Source organism: Trachypithecus francoisi, unplaced genomic scaffold (genome assembly GCF_009764315.1).
Source record: "Trachypithecus francoisi isolate TF-2019V2 unplaced genomic scaffold, Tfra_2.0 Lachesis_group10, whole genome shotgun sequence".
NCBI lineage: Eukaryota > Metazoa > Chordata > Mammalia > Primates > Cercopithecidae > Trachypithecus > Trachypithecus francoisi.
In genome coordinates, this window is record NW_022681455.1 from 41,432,932 (window position 1) to 41,446,502 (window position 13,571).

The window sequence follows — 13,571 nt, forward strand, 5'->3', positions numbered from 1 at the left end:
CTTTGACTCTGGACTCTGGTGGTCTTCTTTGGGGAATAAACGGTCTGGGCATAACACCGCTTTTCTGGGGGGAGGGGCAAGCACCCCAACCCCTACCCTCCCTGTCTCTACCCCTTCTCTGCTTTTCTTGGGGAGAGGCAAGAACCCCGACCCCTTCTCTCCCTGTTTCTACCCTTTCTCTGCTTTTCTAGGGGAAGGACAAGCACCCTGACCCCTTCTCTCCCTGTTTCTACCCCTTCTCTGCTCTTCTGGGGGAGGGACAAGAACCCTGACTTCTTATTTTTGTGCCCCATCTCTTATTTTTGTGCCCCAATACCTTAGTTCCGCGCCGCAACCCCTTTCCCACTTTTCTGGAGGGCAAGAACCCCCGAACTCCTTCTCTCCGTGTCTCTACTCTTTCTTTTCTCTGGGTTTGCCTCCTTCACTATGGGCAACCTTCCACCCTCCATTCCTCCTTCTTCTCCCTTAGCCTGTGTTCTCAAGAACTTAAAACCTCTTCAACACACACCTGACCTAAAACCTAAACACCTTATTTTCTTCTACAATGCTGCTTAACCCCAATACAAACTTGACAGTACTTCCAAATAGCCAGAAAACGGCACTTTCGATTTTTCCATCCTGCAAGATCTAAATAATTCTTGTCGTAAAGTGGGCAAACAGTCTGAGATGGATGCCTGACGTCCAGGCATTCTTTTACACATTGGTCCCTCCCTAGTCTCTGTTCCCAATGCAACTCCTCCCAAATCTTCCTTCTTTCCCTCCCACCTGAAATCCTCCCAAATCTTCCTTCTTTCCCTCCCGCCTGTCCCCTCAGTCCCAACCCCAAGCATCGCTGAGTCTTTCTAATCTTCCTTTTCTACAGACACATCTGACCTCTTCCCTCCTCGCCAGGCCGAGCTAGGTCCCAATTTTTCCTCAGCCTCTGCTCCCCTACCCTATAATCCTTTTATCTTCTCTCCTCCTCACACCTGGTCTGGCTTACAGTTTCATTCCGCGACTAGCCCTCCCCCACCTGCCCAGCAATTTCCTCTTAAAAAAGTGGCTGGAGCTAAAGGCATAGCCAAGGTTAATGTTCCTTTTTCTTTATCCGACCTCTCCCACGTCAGTTAGCATTTAGGCTCTTTTTCATCAAATATGAAAAACTTAGCCCAGCTCATGGCCTGTTTAGCAGCAACCCTGAGACGCTTTTCAGCCCTAGACCCTGAAAGGTCAGAAGGCCGTCTTATTCTTAATATGCATTTTATTTTATTACCCAATCTGCTCCTGACATTAAATAACCCCCCAAAATTAAATTCCAGCCCTCAAACCCCACAACAGGACTTAATGAACCTCGCCTCCAAGGTGTACAATAATAGAGTAGAGGCAGCCAAGTAGCAACTTATTTCTGAGTTGCAATTCCTCACCTCCACTGTGAGACAAACCCCAGCCACATCTCCAGCACACAACTCCAAATGCCTGAACCGCAGCTGCCAGGGGTTCCTCCAGAACCTCCTCCCCCAGGAGCTTGCTACAAGTGCCAGAAATCTGGTCGGTGGATCAAGGAATGCCTGCAGCCCGGGATTCCTCCTAAGCCATGTCCCATCTGTGCGGGACCCTACTGGAAACCAGACTGTCCAACTCGCCCGGCAGCCACTGCCAGAGCCCCTGGAGTTCTGGCCCAGGGCTCTCTGACTGACTCCTTCTCAGATCTTCTCGGCTTAGCGGCTGAAGATCGACGCTGCCCCATCGCCTCGGAAGCCTCCTAGACCATCACAGATGCTTTAGGTAACTCTTACAGTGGAGGGTAAGTCCGTCCCCTTCTTAATCAATAGGAGGCTACCCACTCCACATTATCTTCTTTTCAAGGGCCTGTTTCCCTTGCCTCCATAACTGTTGTGGATATTGACGGTCAGGCTGCTAAACCTCTGAAAACTCCCCAACTCTGGTGCCAACTTGGACAACATTCTTTTATGCACTCCTTTTTAGTTACCCCACCTGCCCAGCTTCCTTATTAGGCCAAGACATTTTAACTAAATTATCTGCTTCCCTGACTATTCTTAGGCTACAGCCACACCTCACTGCTGCCTTTTCCCCCCAGTTCAAATCCTCCTTCGCATCCTCCTCCCCTCATGTCCCCCCACCTTAACCCACAAGCATAGGATACCTCTCCTTGGCGACTGATCAGTCACCCCTTACCATCTCATTAAAATCTAATCACCCTTACCCCACTCAATACCAGTATCCCATCCCGCAGCACACTTTAAAAGGATTAAAGCCTGTTATCACTCACCTGCTACAGCATGGCCTTTTAAAGCCTGTAAACTCCCCTTACAATTGCCCCATTTCACCTGTCGTAAAACCAGACAAGGCTTACAGGTTAGTTCAAGATCTGCACCTTACCAACCATATTGTCTTGTCTAGTGTATTCACCCCGTAGTGTATTCACCCCGTAGTGCCCAACCCATGTACTCTCCTATCCTCAATACCTCCCTCCACAACCCAGTATTCTGTTCTGGATCTCAAACATACTTTCTTTACTATTCCTTTACACCCTTCATCCCAGCCTCTCTTTTGCTTTCACTTAGACTGACCCTGACACCCATCAGGCTCAGCAAATTACCTGGGCTCTACTGCCGCAAGGCCTCACGGACAGCCCCCATTACTTCAGTCAAGCCCGAATGTCTTCCTCATCTGGTACCTATCTCGGCATAATTCTCATAAATACACACTTACTCTCCCTGCTGATTGTGTCCGGCTAATCTCCCAAACCCCAATCCCTTCTACAAAACAACAACTCCTTTCCTTCCTAGGCATGGTTAGTGCGGACAGAATTCTTATACAAGAGCCGGGACCATGTCCTATAGCCTTTCTGTCCAAATGACCTTACTGTTTTAGCCTAGCCTTCATGTGTGCACGCAGCGGCTGCCACTGCTTTAATACTGTTAGAGGCCCTAAAAATCACCAACTATGCTCAACTCTCTACAGTTCTCATAACTTCCAAAATCTATTTTCTTCCCCCAACCTTTGCTCCCGAGACAACGCTTATGCTGATAAGGTAGCTAAAAAAGAAGCCATCAAAAGGCATCAGATCCCATCGCTCAGGACAATGCTTGTGCTGATAAGTTAGCTAAAAAAGCAGCCAGCTTCCAACTTCTATCCCACAGGGCAGTTTTCCTCCTTCACATCGGTCACTCCCACCTACTCCCCCGCTGAAACTTCCACCATCAATCTCTTCCTACACAAGGCAAATGGTTCTTAGACCAAGGAAAATATCTCCTTCCAGCCTCACAGGCCCATTCTAATCTATCGTCATTTCATAACCTCTTCCATGTAGGTTACAAGCCGCTAGCCCGTCTCTTAGAACCTCTCATTTCCTTTCCATCCTAGAAATCTATCCTCAAGGAGATCACTTCTCAGTGTTCCATCTGCTGTTCTACTACCCCTCAGGGATTGTTCAGGCCCCCTCCCTTTCCTACACATCAAGCTCGGGGATTTGTCCCTGCCCAGGACTGGCAAATTGACTTTACTCACATGTCAGAAAACTAAAATACCTCTAAGTCTAGGTAGACACTTTCACTGGATAAGTAGAGGCCTTTCCCACAGGGTCTGAGAAGGCCACCGTGGTCATTCCTTCTCTTCTGTCAAGTGTAATTCCTTGGTTTGGCCTTCCTAACTCTATACAGTCTGATAACGGACCAGCCTTTAATAGTCAAATCCTATAATAGGCTTTTGGTATTCAGTGAAACCTTTATATCCTTTACCGTCCTCAATCTTCAGGAAAGGTAGAACGAACTAATGGTCTTTTAAAAACACACCTCACCAAGCTCAGTCACCAACTTAAAAAAGACGAGACAATACTTTTACCACTTTCCCTTCTCGGAATTCAGGCCTGTCCTCAGAATGCTACAGGTTCCAGCCCATTTGAGCTCCTGCGTGGACTCTCCTTTTTATTAAGCCCCAGTCTCATTCCAGACACCAGACCAACTTGGACTGCACCCCAAAAACTTAGAGCCTAAAACCTCACCAACCAAGTAATTATGCTGAACCTCCTTAGGCTCTCTCTAATTAGATGTCCTAGGTCCTCCCAATTCTTAGTCCTTTAATACCTGTTTTTTCTCCTCCTCTTACCTTGTGTCTTCCGTTTAGTTTTTCAATTCATACAAAACCGCATCCAGGCCATCACCAATCATTCTATACGGCAAATGTTTCTTTTAACGACCCCACAATATCACCCCTTACCACAAAATCTTGCTTTCGCTTAATCTCTTCCACTCTAGGTTCCACACCACCCCTAATCCTGCTTGAAGCAGCCCTGAGAAACATCGCCTGTTCTCTCTCCATACCACCCCCCAAAAATTTTCGCCACCCCAACACTTCAACACCTTTGTTTTATTTTTCTTATTAAGAAGGCAGGAATGTCAGGCCTCCGAGCCCAAGCCAAGCCATCGCATCCCCTGTGACTTGCACTTAGGGTTAGGGTTAGGGTTAGGGTTAGGGTTAGGTTAGGGTTAGGGTTTGCATCCCCTGTGACTTGCACGTATATGCCCAGATGGCCTGAAGTAACCGAAGAATCACAAAAGAAGTGCAAATGCCCTGCCTCGCCTTAACTGATGACATTCCACCACAAAAGAAGTGAAAATGGCCGGTCCTTGCCTTAAGCGATGACATTATCTTGTGAAATTTCTTTTCCTGGCTCATCCTGGCTCAAAAGACTCCCCCACTGAGCACTTTATAACCCCCACTCCTGCCCACCAGAGAACAAGCCCCCTTTGACTGGAATTTTCCTTTACCTACCCAAATCCTATAAAACGGGCCCACTCTTATCTCCCTTCGCTGACTCTTTTCGGACTCAGCCCGCCTGCGCCCAGGTGAAATAAACAGCCATGTTGCTCACACAAAGCCTGGTTGGTGGTCTCTTCACACGGACATGCATGACACTCACCCCTCCCTCGACTGCCCTCTGGGGCTCTCTAAGGTGTGAGTGAGCAGCGGGAGACAAAGGCAGTGGTGCCCTCAATTCCCGGAAACCCGGGGAAGCAAGTCCTTCCCAAGAGTCTGCGGTTTTCCGGGGAAACTGTCACCCACTCCCTTCAGCTCCAAGCCCCAGTGTGAATCTTTGAGATGATGCTCCGGAAAGCAACAACCCTCCTCTCTCCCTTTCCTGATCTCTGGGACCAGCTGGTGTTTTATTGAATTATAAGACAAGGTGACTCATTGCCAGGGTGAGGGGTTCGTTTCTCCATCTCGTCACCCACCTTTTACACCAGGCTGTTTCCCGTTTCTGGCCCGCTCTGGGCTGGGAAGCTGCTGAACAGGTATGTTCGAGTTTGGAGAGAAAACAAAACAAGCCACCCTGGCCAGAGGCTTTCCCTGAGGGCGGAACAAGCTCGTTTTCAGCAAGTGCTTCCCATCCCGGGGTTTGGCTGCTCCGGAGTCTGGGCAGACGAGGTGCCAGGGACACAATTTCTAGCCAACGTAGAAGCAGCAGGCATGGCCACCACCGCCTGGGAAAAGCGAGTGCGCCTTCAGACTTCTCCTGTGACTGTCCTGGGTCGCTCAAAGAAGCGACCAGACCTGTTCCTGCATCCTTCCTTCAGGAAAGCCCAAATCTGACCCACCTGTGACAGAGCAGTATAAGCACCCCCGCCACGCCCCTCAGCTGTGGCCTTTTAGCCCTCCCCCCTCTTTAATTATCCATCTTAGAAGGTCCCAGGACAGCTCCTGCCAGCCCCTGCGTGCTGACCAGGCTCCCTGAGGTCCGAGCCCCAGGGTGCAACTCAAGTTGGGGGGAAGGGGGGTTGCTGGCTGGGGAGCAGAGGCCCTGCCTTCTACCTCTTTTGTCTTTGTGTTTTTCAGCCTCCTGCAGCAAATGATGACAGCTGTAGTCATAGGAAGGCACAGGTGTTTTCTGGCTGCATCGCACTGTCTGAGAGCATTTTCAGTTCTCGGCAGTGAATCATCTCGGGCTCAGAAGGTGATTCCAGACCTGCCCTCACATGAGCAGGGGTCCCCAGGACTACATCCCTCCCAGGAAACTGCACCTCTGAGGGTCGGTCCCACTCTCCACCTCCAAGTAATGCTGCTTTTTGCAGCTTGGAGCCCCACCTGCCACTGGCGTTGGCAGCACCCCCATTCCAGCTCTGCCTTCTGGGACCCCATCTGTCCCATGGTTTGGCTGCTCACAGGAGGAGCTCACAGACAAGCTGGGGAAACTGACTGGGAAACAGACCAGGATGGCAAAGCACGATCGGTGCAGCAGCAAAGGGAGGCCTGGGAGGAAAGAGAGGAGGGTGAAATCTAGGAAGGCTTCCTGAAGGAGGAGGCACCTGCGCTGAGACTTGGAGGGAGAGGAACCAGGCAAAGCAGGGGAGTAAAGGGCTTCTCGGGGTCAGGGCCAGCTCAAACAACTGTGATCCTGGCAGGCAGTGTGCTAAAATCTCCTACAGCCACTTCAGGGGGCTATGGACACTGGCAGCCAAGGAGAAGCCAGCATGCTTGCACCCCAAGGGGTTAATCTACAACGCCATAAAAGTGACTCTCAGGAATGCAGAGGCCTGGGGGCTAGAGGCTACCCGCACTCTCCCCACTTCAGCAGGCTGCTGGCTCTCCCATTGGTCCTGTCCAGCAGAAACAGGCACGCAGGAGCCTCCAAGGTCATTCTAGAACAGGGGAGGCAAACGTGCTCTGGGTAGGGCTGGGGGGAGCATGTTTAGCTTTGCCAGTCATCAGGTCCGTCACAACCTTGCCTTTATAGCAGGAAAGCAGACAGCAGTAAGTGAATGGGTGTGGCCACGTGCCAAGAAAACTATAATAGTATAATACAAGACAGGGGGCAACAGATTTGGTCATGAGTGTGGTTTGTAAGCTGAGGCCGTCTTCTGCTGTGAAACAGGCTTGAAACATGGTACATGGGCCCGGCTTCGCTGCTCCACCCTGGTCATGCCTGCAACTGTGCAAATGTGCACACAGACAAGTCAATCACCAGGTGGCGACACGAACAGAGGAGAAGGCAACAAATAAAGACAAGTGGGCCGGGCATCGTGGCTCACGCCTATAATCCCAGCACTTAGGGAGACCAAGGCGGGAGGATCATGAGGTCAGGAGTTCCAGACCAGCCTGACCAACATGGTGAAACCCCGTCTCTACTAAAAATACAAAAATTAGCTGGGCATAGTGGCGCATGCCTATAATCCCAGCTACTCAGGAGGCTGAGGCAGGAGAATCACTTGAACCCTGTAGGCAGAGGTTGCAGTGAGCCGAGTTCACACCACTGCACTCCAGCCTGGGCAACAGAGCGAGACTCCATCTCAAAAATAAAATAAAGACAAGTGGTTGGATAAAAAGATTGTAATTTACAACCGTCAGGCTTATAAATGGGGAGATTGAGGGGCAAGGCAAAAATGACCTTCACCCAAGGTCACAGGAAGGAGAGTTCTGGTGATTCCATGGCCCTTTCATTTTAGATGTGACTGAGTGCCGGACACTGTGATTCACCCCTGTAATCCCAGCACTTTGAGAGGCCGAGTTCAGATCACTTGAGGTCAGGCGTTCGAGACCAGCCTGGTCAACATGGTGAAACCCTGTCTCTACTAAAAAAAAAAAGATACAAAAGTTAGCCGAGTGTAGTGGCAGTTGCCTGTAATTCTAGCTACTTGGGAGGCAGAGGTGAGAGAATCACTTGAACCCGGGAGGCAGAGGTGACAGTTAGCCGAGATCTTGCCATTGCACTCTAGCCTGGGTGACAGAGCAAGACTCCATCTCGAAAAAGAATGAATGAATGAATAAATGAATAAATAATTATATAAATAAATGTAACTCAGAGATCGGTCCCTGCCCCTGGAGAACACAGCCCGGCCAGATCCCAGCTCCATGCTGAGCAGCCCTGCCATCTTTCCCAGTCTCCGATTCCTCCTGTATAAAGTGCTGTCTCTGCTAAACATAGTATTTCCCGGAAACACAAACAGACAAAGTTGTCCCCGCACACCTCCCAAGGCATTCTCAAGCCCTACTCAGACTCGAGAACAGGGGGGAAGGACCAGCACAAATCTCTCCCGAGGTTCCTTCCTGAGTTAATTCCTCTGCATACCCAAGTTTGAGGACGGGTGTATCCGGGCCGGCATGATAAGCCGCTAGTCTGGAGCCCCGTACCAGCTGGTGCTGGCATGGCAGCATCGTGAGTCATCCCCCGGAAAGGACTAGGGTGATGCTCCACTCACACAGCACTCACACTGTGTTATTTCTGGCCTTTGCTGCTGAAACCGGCCCCTGATCAGAAGAGCAGAGCTCTAAGCCCCGTGATTTCAGGAACTGCTCTTTGCAAAACAAGGACACAGGGCTCATAGGCTTTCCAGATGACTGATGGCCACCCCGGCCGGATGGGTGGCTAGGACGCCGGGTCGGAGGCCTGCAGGAAGTGGTCAGCAGTTCTCGTGCCTGGGCTGGAACTGAAGACACCCACCCCCAAACTGGCTGGAATGCCCTGCTCTGTCAGGGCAGGCGTCAGCCTGGAGCCCAGGGAATCGCTGACTCTGCAGCCCAGTAGGTCCACAGTCCTTCCTTCTCCCGCTGACCAGGTGCCTGAGACTCCTTAGCACAGTGCTCCTCATCTGGGGGTGGTGAGGGAAGCGAGCTGTCTCCCTAGCGGAGATTTCAGAAGAGGGACCTTCCTTCTTTGGAGGAAGCTGACCAGAGAGCCCTCACTGCCTACATAGGAGCCCCCACGGCAGCCCTGCAGCTCCCACCAGTCCTCGGCATCTCCACCTTTAAAACCACGAGGAACAGAGGTGCAGAGAGGGTAAAATCACAGAGCCAGGGCTGGGCGCAGTGGATCACACCTGTAATCCTAGCACTTCAGGAGGCTGAGGCAGGAGGATCGCTTGAGTCCAGTTCAAGACCAGCCTGGTCAACATGGTGAAACCCATCTCTACAAAAATTACAAACAATTAGCTGGGCATGGTGGTGCACGCCTGTAGTCCCACCTGCTCGGGAGGCTGAGGTGGGAGCATTGCTTGAGCCCAGGAGTTGGAGACTGCAGTGAGCAATGACCCACACTACCGCCCTCCAGCCTGGCCGCACCACCGCCCTCCAGCCTGGCCGCACCACTGCCCTCCAGCCTGGCCGCACTACTGCACTCCAACCTGGGCGACAGAGCCGGGCCCTGTCTCCAAAAAATGATCACAGAGCCAGAAGAGGCCAAACCCCAGAAACACCCTGTGGACCCGCCAGCTGGTGGGGTGTGGGTGACCAAGAGGGAGTGCACAGAGGAGAAGGCCCCAGATGAGAGCACATGGCAGGGGCTACAAGGCTACCATTCTCCCAGCAGCCTGGGGACATCAGATCCCAGCTTACAGATGAGTCCCCCCAGGACTCCCAATCCCATAAGCCCGAACTCCTCAGATCCCCAACTTTCCTGAATCAGGGGTGGGACCGCAGCCGGAAATTTGGCATTCTGCAGAGCCCAGTCATGGGGGTTGATCCTGACCTTGGCTTACACAATCATTAACCCTGCCCAAGCACACACTCCCTCAACTCCTCCTAGGGAGGGAAGTCCTCCCAGCTGGGAGCCATCTCCTGCGAGCTCGAGGCTCTGAGGCTGAGGTCACTGCAGGCAAGGGGAGGAGGGCTCCAAGGGGGAATTCCTGCAGGCCCCCCACTACCCACCTGGACGGGGCCAGATGTCATGGGGGGCACGCTGGTGATCTCAGGCACCTGTGGCCAGTGCTGCCGCCTCCCAGCAAAACCTCAAGTGCTGTTTTCCATGCCCTACTTCCTGGCCTCACATCAACGCACCCACCCCACGCTCCCCAAAACTACCCAGGCATAGGTCACTGGCATTTTCCACGTGGCCAAGCCCAGCAGTCCTTTCCCGGCTCCCTCTTCCTTGTCTCTCGGGCCAACTGGTCCACCCGCTGACCACACCCTTTGGATGCCTTCTCCTGCCTCCCAGCCTCCTCCTCCCTCATGGTCACACCTTCTCTAAGGGCCACACTCTGTGTGGAGAGCTCACATCAGTGGGAACTTCAGAGCCATCTGCTTTCACTGAGTTCCCCAGGCTCCAGCTCAGAATGACGGCCTGTGCCACTGTCTGCCTCTCTGATGGCCAGTAGCCAGCCCAGACACCACCCAGCCAGAACTGGACACCTACTGCCCTTCCCCTGCCCTGAATCTTAGCAGATGGTACCATAGGGCACTTGGTACGTGACCCCTCTCTTTCCCCACCTGGTTACATCCAAGCCACCATTGCCAACCTTACCCTGCTCTCCCTTCCCCCTGCTCTCCCCTCCTCCACCCCCGGCAGGGCCCTGGCCACCCTGTGCTGTCCCACACCCCTGACTCCTGCCCTGGTCGCTGCACACCACCCCTTTCTGGCAACCCTTCTCCTCCAGGCTGTGACTGCGGTGTATTGCCTCCTCGAAGAGGCCTACCCTGGCTGCCAGCCTGGCCAGCCCTTGCCCTGTGCCCTGGAGAGCCTCAGCATGCTCCACCCCTCCTGGGACTGGGGCCATTGTCTATCACCACCACTTTCCTCCTAGGCAAGTCCCCTGCACTGCAGGCTCCTCCAGCGAGGGCACTGGTGGGTCTTGCTCTCTGTGGGCCCCATGCCCAGCACAGTGCCACACTCTGCAAGCATTTGCTGAATGACTAACAAACCAAGACCCGGTGGTAGGGGCCAGGCTGCCCAAGTCAGGTGGGAGCCAACAGCCCCATGTATTCTGAGCGGAGTTCGCCTCTGCCAGACATGCAGAAGGGGACAGAGCCCAGTCAAGTGCACTTCTGCTGAGGCAAAGCTGTGTGGGCAGCTGGGTGGGAGGGAACCACCGGCTTGCAGTGGGCACGGGCTTGCCCTAGGTGGGGCTTGAGCTCTCCTGCCTCATGTGTCGAGCCATGTGTGCCTGTGAGCGGTGCCCGACAGGATCTGGCCACAGCACTGGCTGCACCTTCCCCTGGGACACTGGAAAGACAGGGAGGGGGTGGCTGCCTTGTGACAGGTACCCAGTGCAGGCTGCAGGCAGCAGCCCCTTGTTGGGCCAACATCCATAGCTGCTACCTCACATGCCTGCTAACCAGCTGGGGTGTCGCCCAGGCGGCGTCACAGGTGCGTGGCCCACCACTTTGGTGCCCAGCCAGGTGTGGGTCCCAGGGTCTCCCCTCACTTGCCGCAGGATGGACACACCCCTCACCCCTTCTACCCTGGCATAGCCCTCCTCTGCTCACTAAGGGTAGCGTAGTGGTCCAGGTACCACACAGAGGGGACCAGGAAACTCCCCTACTGGCCCACACAGTGCATCCTGGGGTGCAACCCGATGATGGAGAGCAGATTCTGAAGCCTGGGTTCGAATCCCCTGGGGGAGCTGCTTTATGGTCCTGCCCAGGCCCAACACCTGCCAGCATAGAGGAGGGTCCCACAAAGGAGAGCAGTCATCCTCATTATTGTTCAGTGGGGAGGATCAGCAGGCAGCGTGGCCCAGATCCAACCTGCCTGCCCGACGCTGGGCCTGTCCCCGTGCTCAGCATCTGACATGGATGAGTCAGATGCCCACTGCCCTCTAGAGAGCCCAGACTCAGCCTCGTGGTGGAGACAGCCATGGAGCCAGATGGGACAGCTCAGCCGGAGCGGCCATTGCGGAGGGCTCGGGAAAGGGGAGCACTGCACAGCCCCAGTCCTGCCTGTAGACAGCTGGGGAGGCTGCCTGGAGGAGGGGCTCTGCACCAGCCTCCGCACATGAAATATTTGTGAAATACATTCCCTGGCAGGAAATAAACACAGTGGGCCTGGAGTGTCTTGTAGCATCAGGAAGTAAGGAAGTGTGATCCATTGACCAGCCAATAGATAAGTGGATCAATAGATCCCGGAAATGATGGAACTGTGACAAAGGAGCACAGGAGTCAACTGAAAGAGCTCCCAGTGGCCAAAGCTCGGACAATGTGAGCAATGAAACACAGGTAAAGCAGTAGCAATGTCAACCCCAAATAGAAAACAAATATGTAGGCCGGATGCGGTGGCTCATACCTGTAATCCCAGCACTTTGGGAGGCCGAGACGGGTGGATCACAAGGTCAGGAGTTCAAGACCAGCCTGGCCAATATGGTGAAACCCTGTCTCTACTAAAAATACAAAAATTAGATGGGTGTGGTGGTGCACATCTGTAATCCCAGCTACTCGGGCAGCTGACAGAGGAGAATTACTTGAACCCAGAAGGCGGAGGTTGCAGTGAGCCGAGATCACACCACTGCACTCCAGCCTGGCAATAGAGCAAGACTCCATCTCCAAAAAAAAGAAAAAAGAAAGAAAGAAAACAAATATGTATGAGTCCACACCAGTACAAATAAGTGATGGGATAGCTGGGTAAATGGGGGAGAAGAGACAGACAGACCCCCCGGGCAAAAGAATTCCAGCTAATTTAGGCTGGGGGGCAGAGCATGACCCCCACTCCTTTAGTGTGGGATGCACATGGTGGCTTCCTTCCACAGAGGGTAGTGTGGACATGGGGAAACCCAACCAACACCCCTCAGCCAGGTGACCAGGGTCAACAGCATCAAGGACAAAGTCTGTTGATAGCAGTTGTCCTTGCTATCATGCGAGCAGGAGTGCACTTTGCTGTCGTGGTCTTCCTCCCCCAAACCCATAACCCCAGTCTAATATGAGAAACACATCAGGCAAATGCAACTGATAGTGTAGAACAGGAGTGGCATTGGGTGGCAGAGGGTACGACTGAGGATATTAACTGTGCTTGGCAGTCAGGGAAGGCTTCCTGGAGGCAGTGACATTTGAGCAGGGCTTTGAAGCATGGCAGGTGTCACAGAGGGCAAGAGGTCAGGCAGGAGTCCCAGAATGGGCAAAGGCACAGCAATGTGCCTATAGGAGCACGTCTTTTCTCTTTCTTTCTTTCTTTCTTTTTAGACGGAGTCTTGCCCTGTCACCGAGGCTGGAGTACAGTGGCATGCTCTCGGCTCACTGCAACCTCCACCTTCTGGGTTCAAGTGATTCTCCCACCTCAGCCTCCCAAATAGCTGGGATTACAGGCGCCCACCACCAAGCCCACCTAATTTTTGTATTTTTAGTAGAGACAGGGTTTCACCATGTTGGCCAGGCTGGTCTCGAACTTCTGACCTCAAGTGATCTACCCACCTCCGCCTCCCAAAGTGCTGGGATTACAGGCATGAGCCACCGTGCCCAGTCTCAAGTGGTTTTTTAAAAGTGTTTTTTTAACCTAAACTTTATTTGTAAATTTTAGATAGAAAAGCTGGGAAACCAGTGTGAGCATCGGCATAAACTCCCAACAGTCTCCCCCATGATGACCGTCTCACACCTGCGCCACCTGTCACATCCAATAAACCAACGTGGACCTGCTATTGTCACTCACAATTCACACGTGACTCGACTTCCTTAGTTTCCCCTAACATCCGTCTTCTGCTCCACCCGGAAGCCCATGGGGGACACCGCGTGGGGTTCATCACCTCGTCTTTTGGGTGCCTTTTGGCCAGGATGGTTTCTGTTTTCCTGACCTTGACATTTCTAGGGAGAACTCGCAGGGATCTTTGTGATTGTGCTTGCACTGGGGTTTGTCTGAAGTTCCAGTCCCTTCACTTTTA

General features: G+C 52.9%; 1 long non-coding RNA gene across 1 annotated transcript in view; it reads right to left on the reverse strand.

The window, feature by feature from the left end:
• Positions 1–3,571: 3,571 nt before the first annotated feature.
• Positions 3,572–13,571, reverse strand: part of LOC117088689 — a 10,812-nt gene continuing 812 nt past the window's right edge. The window contains exons 2-3 of the long non-coding RNA XR_004439279.1: positions 9,896–9,898; positions 3,572–3,695 (exon numbers count right to left, since the gene is read on the reverse strand). This is a non-coding gene — a long non-coding RNA (uncharacterized LOC117088689). The remainder of the gene's footprint in view (positions 3,696–9,895; positions 9,899–13,571) is intronic.